At 35.2% G+C, this 11,576-nt stretch overlaps 1 long non-coding RNA gene across 1 annotated transcript; it reads right to left on the bottom strand.

The window, feature by feature from the left end:
* Window positions 1-4,378: 4,378 nt before the first annotated feature.
* LOC131601812 (uncharacterized) lies at window positions 4,379-9,813 on the bottom strand. Its single transcript, XR_009283867.1, has 3 exons — window positions 6,236-9,813; window positions 5,607-6,153; window positions 4,379-5,231 (listed from the first exon to the last, which is right to left on the bottom strand). It is a non-coding gene; the product is annotated as an uncharacterized LOC131601812 (long non-coding RNA).
* Window positions 9,814-11,576: the final 1,763 nt, after the last annotated feature.

The raw sequence follows: 11,576 nt of genomic DNA, 5'->3' as shown, positions 1-11,576 counted from the left end.
GAGCTCCCCAATCTTACTAAAATAGAATGCTTGAAGCACAAGTCGCTGTATGTTTCCGGCTTTAAACATGCCGCTGAAATGCCTATATACCTCTTTTTTATCTGTTCCACTCCTTATAGCTTTGTACCATCAACCTCAATGAAACCTATTTCATTACTCCTTATTCTATTTGTTAAGCATCTATGAAAAAACTTCGAATTTGCGTCACCCTCTTTAAGCCATCTTAAGCGTGATCGCTGCCACAAGGTGCTGCAGTTTAAATTGGATAAATTGTGCAGTTGAGTCGTCGCTTCTCTTTTAGTGTTGATTTATTCACTTGACAGGGGTGAATTTTCTCCTCTTGCCTCTAACATATTAACATCTGCTTTCAGCTTATCGATTTTACTAGGTAAATTTGCACTATAAGCCTTCTGCCATTCCTTTAGATGGGATTTTATTAATTTCAGCTTCTCCTTAAGCACGTACGCGCCCCACCCTTGAATTTCAAAACTTCTCCACTTTTCTTCCACAAATTCACGGTATCCTTTCATTTCACACCAATAGTTGAGCATTTTGAATTGTTTCGGACCCCAGTTCAAAGGTTTCTCACTGAGTAAAATGGGACAGTGATCTGACAAACCTTTTTTCAAACACCATTGTGCATTGTACGGCCAATGTATTTGCCATTCTTTGGATAGTAAAACTCAATCAATACGGCTCATGGATGAGTCGTCCAGATTCGACCATGTGAATCGCCTTCCGATTAATGGCAAATCTACCAACTCAATATCAGAAATGAAAGTATTGAACTCCATCATCTCATCTCTTCTGGTAAATCCCGCTACCCCTTTCCTCTCGTCTTCTGATCTTATCGCGTTGAAATCACCTACTATGCACCACTTGGTATCTGGTATTGTTTCCATTAAAGTGGATAAGCTTTCCCATAATCTTTTTTTCCCCTACCGTTACAAGGCGAAACAACTAAATATAATTTATTATTCCTTGAGGGTTTAAGCACAACCTTAGGTTTTCTTGAACTCTTTGGCTTGTTCACAACCTTGAAAATTGTTCGTATCTCTTAATTCTACAAGGAGGCCGTCAAGTACACCTAATATGCCTCAAGATCAACACTGATTGTGGCAAGTTTCAGTCCCAACATGGTATCTTATATTTAGGTCAAGTGTCAAAAATAATTTAGAAAGTGAGCATGCCTACTAAAAACATTTTTTTTAGGGTTCTCCTCATTTGTTTCTTCCAAAAGGTTACTAGGAGCTTGACGCACGCTCAAGATTAGCTAGTGAAATCATTTAAACACAAGCAGGAGTTTTAAATTAGGAAAATTCTTAGGTACGCGTGATAAATAGTTGGATATTGGAACCTATACTGTAAATTATTTTTAAATTTTAATTTTTTTTAAAATAAAAAAAGATTTTACATTGAATCATCTTATTTGATTGGTTATGTGCATGAAAACCTAACTAAATTGAAGGCTACGGGAGTGTTTAATATGGTTATGTGCATTAAATAATACAATTTATGAATTTGTTATACTAAAAATATAATACATTTTTATAATTATTTTTTAAATAATTTTTAATGTTTTAAAAATACTAATGGTTTATTAATTTATTTTCTATTTATAAGTATATAACACATTGTATTTATAAATCAATCATTAATTTTTTTAATTTTAAAACTATATTATCATAAAAGATAAGATAAAAATATCCAGCACACTGAGAGTTTTGTATTATTTAATGAACTTTTTTGCAGTATATTTTGAAAAAATAAATATTGAATGTAAAACGCACTATCATTATGAAGTAAGAATATTAGAAATTAGTTTTTAATTTTAGTGGGGGCATAGGCCTACAAAGTCTTGTAGGTAGGGTGAGAATAGGCTGAGCCGAGTTAGGCATTGCCAAGCTTAAGTCTGATCTACTAAGCATACGAAAGCCTGAGTTTGGCCTGTAGCCTATCATAGGCTTGTTTTGTAGGTCTGAGCTTGTCATTTTCGAAGGTCTGATTGACCTATTAGCCTACTTAAAAGCCTATTTCCTTTAAACACATGTAAGTAAGCAATTTAATTATTGTTTATATAGACTAAAAAAAATAAAAGATCAACAATATTAAAAATTAGTTTACATTAACTTATGAAAGCTTACCTATTATCATAAATTTTATGAGACTATTTGTGTAAGAAAATGAAAATTCTAGTAACTCACACGCGATGTCTTACTGGATGTTATGACATCCACAATAACACAGAATAATACTTTAAGACAGAAAAGCATAAAACAGTAAGGAACACAAAATTGTTTACCCAGTTCGGTATACAACAATACCTACTATGGGGGCTACCAATCCAGGGAGGGAATCCAATATAAGCAGTATTAATTCAGAGTTAAACTCCCCTATTTACAACTCCTCACTTAAGACCTACCCAATGCAATTCCTATCTAGTCCTAGACTTGAGTATCTTCACTCACTCCCCCTAAATCACAATAGTGATTACAAACAGACTTTAATCAAAAGAGAGAAGACACACTTCAAAAACACACCTCGATCTTGCTTAAAAGCTTCATTTAGAAGACACACACTCGTGCTTAAAAGCTTGAGTGACAAAATACAAAAACAACCTATTCCAATACAATCATCAAAAGACAATTTCTTGGAGTACAAGAGACTAAACACACAGACACAGAACTATGGTTCTTCACAATTAAAAATCTCTGCGTTCCAAATTAGAATTGCAGTCTTCTTATATGCAGCTCTTGGGCCTCGGGCTTTCCAAGAAACAAATTAGGGTTAACCAAGTTAACCTAATTCACACGTCATCAGGTTGTTACAGAATATGCTGTATAGGAAATTTTCAAGGAGAAATATTCAGCACACAATAAAATGTTTCCTAAATTGTAGATTGAGAGAAATTAGGAAACATAATAGTAAAACATAACAGCTCCTGATGTCAAACATGGATGTCATGACATCGGTCATGACATTCACTAAAAACCTGTATTAGCTTAAACATATGCAGCCTGCATAACATCATATAAAGCATGTCATGACATTTGTCAAGATATTAATCACCCAGGTATGTTTTACCACAAATGCAGCCAACATGAAAACATCTACAATCTCCCCCTTTGGCAAATTTTTGGCTAAAACATCCTGTCACACCACATCCGAGAAACACTTGCAGCAGAAAACACACAACCACACACAATCAGAGCTAATACAGTACAACATACCCCACAAACATGCAATCACTACTACTACTACCATCAACATGCATACATCAACCACAGCTACTACTACTTCTACAACAAACATCAAAGCACATAACATGGTTATACTACCACTACAACCATACCACATGAACAACTGTCAAGTACAACAGAAATAAACTGCTATACTACACATAGTCAATAAGATCAACACAAAATAAGTTAATCAGAATTGTTGATCACGCACACACACTTGTTGTTCTAGGGTGACATTACTACCCCCCTGTTTGGCAAGAAAAGTTGCCGAAGCAAACTAAATATGCAAATAAGTACGGACCAGAATAAAATCCATAAAGAAAAACCAATACAACAAAAAATCACCACCACCAGTTGTCTTTATTCTTCGGATTCAGACCCACCAGAGTTGTCTGCATCACTTTCTTCATCTGAGTTATCAGCTGAACTGGTATTTCCTTCTTCAACTTCTTCCTCAGAGTCTCTTCCTTCTTCCTGTTCATTTTGTGCTTCTATCCCTGCAGCACCTGCAAAATCCTCATTATCATCCTTCTCTAGAGTGTTGATCATCTTCTCAAGAGACATCTTCCTCGCCTCCAGCTCTTTGCAAGTCTCTTTCAACATTGCTATGACTTCAACTTTACTGGCTGATGGTCCACTCTTGGATGTTGTCATACCCCAAAATTTGCCCTCTCATTTTTAAAGACAAAAATCTTCAAGTGCAAAAATAATTGAAGAGAACATCCCAAGCTTCCCAACAAATTCAAAATTATTCTCAAATAATGAAAATTGAGAAAATTATGGCTGGTAAAAATTGGGAAATTTTGAGTCAATGCATAAAGTCCAAATTGAGCAAATTCATTATTGGGCCATAGTTTTAATCCAATCACCCCTTAAATCATTTTATTTTAATTGTTTTGATTTATCATTTAAATAATTAAAAATAAGAAAAATAAAATAAATTAAGCTCTTAGTGAGGTCCAAGCCCATTTTCCTTTTAACTTAATGTTTTCTTATTGTTGCACCCCAAAATTTGCCCATCTAATTTTATCTCTAACTGGCTCAAGCTTCGCATTTCATTTGCATATTCCCATTAGATCATTTAACATTCATGCATCATTGATCAATAAAGCTGGTATGGAATCAAGAACCTTGTAGAATAAGGTTTTATCCGTTAAGTTTGAATTTGACAAAGGTATTTCAATTGAGGTTGACTGGCATTAAGATTTCATCTAATTCATTTCATTACACAAGCCTGGTTCAACTGAATATGTGTTGTACAAGTCAAGATTTTGGGTGCCACGCAAGGATTTAATTTGAATTTATGTGGAGTTTTAGATTCATTTCAAGGCATTTCGTCAAAGTTGTGACTTTTGGTCAAAGTCAACCTTAGAAAGTTGACTTTTTACCCAAAAGTCCTTCTTAAATATTTACGTTGGTTCTTTATCTCATCTATGCTTATCCAAGATTGCAAGAATTGGTGGGAAGTGTTAAAGATCTATAATTAGGCACTTGGAGAGAAAAAGGAGATTCAAATCTCTTTTGAAAAAGAAATATTTACATTACAAGGTTCAAATGTTTCAATTATCATTTCCATTTTACACTCCATCATTCACAGGCAGAGAGGATTCATGTTTCTATCCTAAGTCTAAAGTGCCTTCAAGGCATCCATGTTACAAAGACGAACAAATCCAATTACCTACATTCCACACCATGAAATCAACACAAAATGAGGAAAAGAACAAGTTACCACTGCCCTGCACATAACCACATTACAGTGCCACTCAATTACAAAACAGAAATTAAACCACCTCCAAACTCTGCATAATTTTCCAACATCCGGCCTTTGCAATCAAAGCTTCAATAAAAAAAGACGACATGCCGCCATTCACAGAGCCTGCTGCTACCTGCGAAGCAAACCCATCCTACAGCAGCTCCAAAGATCAAACCGAGAATCCCACGGCAATATTTCTGAACCAAGCTGAGACTTGTACTGCAACTACAAAAATCCTGCATTGAAACATGTCCAATTCAAATTCAGTCCAAACATAACCCTTTTATTAACAGTTATTCAAACATTCCCCATAACAGCATCAAACTTACCATAACTAACTTTATGTAACAAACTTTCAAACACTCCTAACTAACCCTTTCAACACCTAACAAACCTATAACCAATCAACCTTTAACAGAATTGTAACCTCCTTTTTCTAACCTAACCAACCTAACTGTCATAACAGAAATAACAAACTCTATAACAGAACCTAACTAATCACCCTGTAACTAACAAACCATTCATCCTAACTGACTATAACCAACCCTAACAACCTCATAACAGAATCAGAGAGTAGATAACAGAAAAAATCAGTGAGAGAAGGAACTAACCTGAAAGCTCCTTCAAACCTCTATATAAACATAGTTCCTCATCTATGAATTCTTCTTGGATCCCCACTTGAACACTCACCTTCACGTCTTCATCTTATTCTCCCAGCTTCATCTTCATTACTCCATAATCACCTTCTTCAACTCTGCCAATCCCCACTCTCCACCATTCTTCATTCACCTTCTTCACCACCTCTGTAACCATCATCTTCACTTCATCACCATTTTCTTCAGAGATCACCATTATTACCATTAACTAGTCTTCACTCCTCCATTCATTCATCACAATCTTCATCTCTGAACCACTCTCCACCACTTTTGCTTCCCCATTTTTGTTCTTCTTTCTCTCGCCACATTCACCATTCATAACTTCATCACAACCTTCAACTATTTCTACACATCAACTCTCCATCACCATTCATCTTCATTCTCTCCCTCTCAATCTTCACGCTCTCTTTCACCTTCTTCACATTCAATCAACAACTCCATTCATCATCTAATTTCATCAAGAAGCAACATCACCATCTTCGTTATAACAATGCCTAACGACCTAGCGCAACAAAAATCTCAGAATTAAACCAAAACCGAAGAAGAAGAAGAAGAAGAAGAAGAAGAAGAGAGATTGAAGTTACCTGGATCAAGAATTAATCGCGTTTATTTCGCCAAGCGCAATTGGATTCTACGTTCTGGATTTTCTCTTCACCTTACACTGATTCTTCATCACAGGTAAGTATCTCTACTCTCTTTCAATTGAATGAAGTCGAATTGTTATGGCTTGAGCTTGATGCTTTACGAAATCTAGGATTTTGAAATAATTTGAGGACGAACCGAGAGATCAAAACAAGGTAGATAGGGGACTGAGATGGAAAATAGGGGAGAGGTATGACGGCGAGATCAGGTTTCGGCCGGAGAAGACGAGTTCCTCCGCCGTACCACCGCTGCTTTCGTTCGTGAGTGAAGGAAGGGGACAAAGTGTGAGGATGAAGTTCAATGGTCACTCAACAACAAACCCTAATTACCCCTTTCTTTTGTTTTTTATTAATTGAGATTAATATTGAATTGATTGAGTTCTAGGGGTTTAATATGCACGATTAGTGTTAATCTGAGTTGTTAATGGAGATTAAATCATTTTATTAAAACCAAATAATAAAATCTAATTTAGTTAATTTCTGCTGGATCATCAATTGGGCCACACGAATCACTGCTCACACCCCATCAGTAGGCCCATCACGCCACCGTTTTTGACATACAAGAAATCCGAACAAAAATATTCTGCTGGGCCTAACTCCCATGGGTCCTGCTCCCATTACTTACTGCACTATAATTTCAATATGCACCCCCCTCTGACTCACAAAATTAGTAAATTTTAGGTCTTTTTACTTAGATTTTTCCCACTTTCTTTTAGGCAATAAAATGACCATTTTTGCTTTTTTTTTTAGACTTTTAGTACAATTTTTTTACATGAGAAATAATCCATTAAAAATAGTAGTTTTAGGCTATTTGTTTTTAGTCTTTTTACTTGACTTGTAATCCAATTCTCTTTCATAAAAATCAATATAAAAATAGTAGTATTTTTAATTCACTTTTGCACCATGTTTTGACTTGTTCTATTTCATGCTCTTGTACTATTTTCATGTATCCTACTTGTTGACTTCTAATTGTGATTTTATTTCCATGTCTCCTTAATTCCTAACCTTAGGTAGAAACCATGATGACATTAGGATCTAGAAATTCTCATTTTAACATTAGGCTAGTTGATTCATATTAGGCTAGTTTCTCATTTCTTTTCCTTTTCAACTTTAAAACACTTAACCAATACTTGACTTAATTTCCCTTAAAAGATACCAAGAAAACACCTAAAAATGACTAATAAATGCTTGACTAATGAAAAAGGGAATGGAAACTCTCGTCCCTCTTGTTTAAGGGGATCACTTGAGTGGAAGTTCCCAATCTTAAAAAACACCAACAAGAGTAATTCGAGTCTCCCTTGTTTAAGGGGTACACCCGAAACGCTCGACAAATCTCTCTATTCTTTCTCTCGCCTCCGAGGCATTCTTTCCCTTAATCGGACACGTTATTTCCGCTCCATTCCCAGCTTAAGACTCCAGAGGTCGAGCAGCGGAGTGCGAATGTAACTGTTCAACTAAAAAACACAAAAACAAACTAAAACATGTGAGCCGAACTACGGCGCTCTGATTCCTGAAAAGGATACGTAGGCATTAGGTCGCGGGGCCTAAGCGAGCACAACTATTTATAAACCCTTATTTTCCCCGTGTTTCTTCTTCTTTCATTTGCATGCATTCCCTTAGCATTAAGCTATAGATTTATACACCCTTTAGATAGCAACAAACATAGGTGGATACCATCGAGTACGATGGGCGTGAGGGGTGCTAGTACCTTCCCCTTGCGTAACCGACTCCCGTACCCTATCTCTGGTCGAAAGACCTTTTCTTATCCTTTCTTTATTCAAGGTTTTCTGATGTTCCTTTCCCTTGATGGGATAAATATATTGGTGGCGACTCTGTTCACATTTTCGCGAGCGTGCGACACTTATAAATAACTAACAACCCTTATTCACCAACCATTCACCTCTACCAAATTCTTCATTCCCATACACTAACAATCAACAACTCTCATAATTTTACACCCATCCACAAAAAACCCTTTACTATCGTTTCTGACCGTCACGAATAATCTTCCGTCACTCTAATTCTGGTTGCAGCAGAGTGATAAATTTTCCAGCCTATCTGCCGAATTTTTCCAGAAGTTCAGAAAAAATCGAGGAACAATACTCCTTTAGAATTCTAAAGGATTTCGACGCTCAAAATCGCAAATTCCTCGTTTTTCTATTTTATTCGATTTAATTTCTATTTTCATATTTTCAGAAAAATCTCAAAAAATTTGTAGCTTCGTATTCTTATTTAAATGATTTATAATCAGTTTATGAACATGTTTCATATGGATTGACCAAGTGGAAGGAGCTTTATCCCTTGACCTCAAGGGGTATCCCGAGTGTTTTTTGGCCAAAAGTCTTTTGGCTTTTGGCCAAATCAAGGTTATTCGTGTTTGGCCAAAAATCTTTTGGTATTTGGCCAAATCAAGGTTATTTGTATTTGGCCAAAAACCTTTTGGTATTTGGCCAAATCAGGTTATTATTACTATTATTATTTTTATTGTTATTCTTATTCTTATTATTATCATATTTTTGCAGGTACTTCCTTTGGCCAAAGAGGAGCGGGTGTAAATCTTATCTCTCATTCCTGACACTTGTTTTTCACTCCATTTTTTAATTAACCATTAATCCTGTTTTGGTGATCAGTGCATTTTGATGCACATTCCTCTACATTTGTACTTATTCATTTCCATGGTTTGCTTGTCTTATTTTTGTATTTTATAATGTTTTTATATTTTAATTTATTTTTATTGTTATTTGATTTTCGTATTTAATTTTCAGCTTTAGCAGTCTGCACGGAACCGATCATAAGTGGAGTTCCAGGAGTCCGATTGAGGCGTTCTAATAATCGCCGGAAAGCTAAGAGAAAGAGCTATAATTCTTATGTTGGAGTCGAAGTCAGAATCGGAATGTAGCAGGGCCAGAAAATTCGTTGAAGTTGCAGCACTAGTTTATTTAAGTTTCGGGTCATTAGTTTTGGGCCTGGGTCGTATGTTTGACCCAGTTGGTTTGTAAAACGGGTTGTACTATTTCCCCTTAGGGGGCAGCCGCATACTGTTCATTCGATATACTATTCACGAAATTTTCCAAGCTTTTGACAAACTCATGGAGAACTAAACACCTTCTTACGGATTCACTGTACTCAGGTTTCAAACTTTAAGATTGTTACAATATTTGTAATTTGATTCGATTCCTTTCAATTATGTTATAAGATTCTTGTTTGCTTAATTCGATTATCATATAACATTGTTAATTTAATTTGATTGATATGTGTTCCCAATTTTAATCGCTGTTAACTTTGCTTAATTGTTAATTTGCGCTATTCATAACCGTATGCTTAATCCGGCAATAGGAACATGTTTCTCATAGTGTCAATCACGCTTGTTGATTGATATTGTAATCAAATAGGATAGAAAATCCGCTTAGGGAATTGTGATATTAGCAATCGATGATAAGTAAGAACCGAGTCAGTGGATCTGTTTGCTTTATAATCACTTATTTCAAAACAGCTTATTTTCAAAATCACTTATTTTAAGCACTTTTTCTAATTCGAACCCAAACCAACCCCCCGCCCCCCCCCCCCAATTTCGACTTTGTTTTTGGTTAATAAGAATATGAATCCTTGAGAGACGATACTCGAGTTACCGTTATCGTCGTTACTACAGTTTTGCAATTAACTCGTTTTTGACCCGCGCGCGACAGCGGATCATTTGGCCAAACACTTTGTTGGCCACTTTCCCATGATGCACCCTCAAGGACCAGATCCAAACACTAGGTTTTTATAATTTTTTTTATTTTTTATGTATTTCAATTGTTTTTTTTATTCCTTCCTTTCTTTTTAAAAACTCTTTTCAAAAGTGATTCTTTTATAAATCCAAACTTTTATTTTTTAATAACGATTAATTAATTAGGATTAATAAAATTAGAATTAATTCAATTAATTAGGTTTAGGTTAATTAATTAGTAAACTAATTTTTAGGTTAAATAATTAAAATTAGGTTTTAATTCTAGATTAGTAATTAAAAATTAATTTTAGCCTTTTTAATCGAAATCATGTGACTATCAGTAATGTGAGAAACTGTAGGCTTAGGCCTTCCCCTTAGGTTTTCCCTTAGTTTTTTTCATTAGGTTTTTAACCGTAATAATTAATTTAATACCATTAGGTTTTTTACAAACCCTTAAGGTTTAGGTTTTTAACTTGTTTCCTTTCTATTAACCATGGTTAACTTTGCCCCGTTCGGGGTTTGCCCTTTGGCCTTACCTTTCTATTATTTGCCAAATTATTCATAATTTTTGTATCTGCTCCGAGGTTGTAACCATTTTAATTTTTGATCGATTTTATTGTATCTGCCCCAAAGCCATGTACAAAAAGTTTTCTACCTTTCTTTCTGCCTTTTATTTTCCGTTACCCTTCAGGGTTTTATTATAATAGTAAATAAGTTTATTTTTCTGCCTTTATTTTCCCGCATTAACAGGTGTTTATTGTAATAGCGTAGGATTTTTAACTATTTATTATAACTGCTGTGGTTAGTAATCCTAGGGAGCGCAACCCTGAATTGAACATAGAATCACTAATTTTACAAGATAAAATATTTGAACTGAATCACTTGATTGTTGCACACACACACCTTTAGGGTAACCCTTCTTGTTGCCTTTTTGCCTGTTGCCTTTATGTGAATTTCAAAATAGTCAAGTCCCTCGATTCCGAGGATACCTAAAGCAAAGGTTGCCTTAATCATTGAAATCATTATGAGATCTAGTCCCTCGATGCTGCCTCGGTAAAACATGATGATTGTCCCAATTGCTAAGGTATCCTCGCATGATGCCTAAAAAGATTAATGACTATTATATCCTTCCCTAAAAACTACCTACCTCTACATGGTAGGGACAGTTTTATGGCGAATGATAATTCTCGATGACCCTTCAATATCCAATGAAAGGACTCCCTACCCTCTTTATGGTATGGATAGCCCTTTCAAACTAAAAAGCTAAAAGACCAAATTTTTTAACTTATGGTAGGTGCTCCTGATTGCTTACTCTTTTCAAATTCAAAATCAAATCTCTTTTTCCCACTTATTTTCAAATCTATTCAAAATGAGGCTACGCTTATTTACAAGCTAAAGTCCTTGTCTTTTTCCTATTCACACATGACACTTTTCCAAACATTTTTGAAAACAAATTGAGCTAGGCAATTAAGAGCCCATGGATAACCATGGATACAAAGGGTGTTTGTACCTTCCCTTAGTATAACTTACCCCCCGAACTCAAAATCTTTTAAAAGGTCTTTTTATGTTCTTTTA

This window comes from Vicia villosa, linkage group LG5, assembly GCF_029867415.1.
Source record: "Vicia villosa cultivar HV-30 ecotype Madison, WI linkage group LG5, Vvil1.0, whole genome shotgun sequence".
In the NCBI taxonomy this organism is placed as follows: Eukaryota; Viridiplantae; Streptophyta; class Magnoliopsida; order Fabales; family Fabaceae; genus Vicia; species Vicia villosa.
Note: the sequence above shows the minus strand (reverse complement) of the source record. Positions and strands in the feature narration are given on the sequence as shown.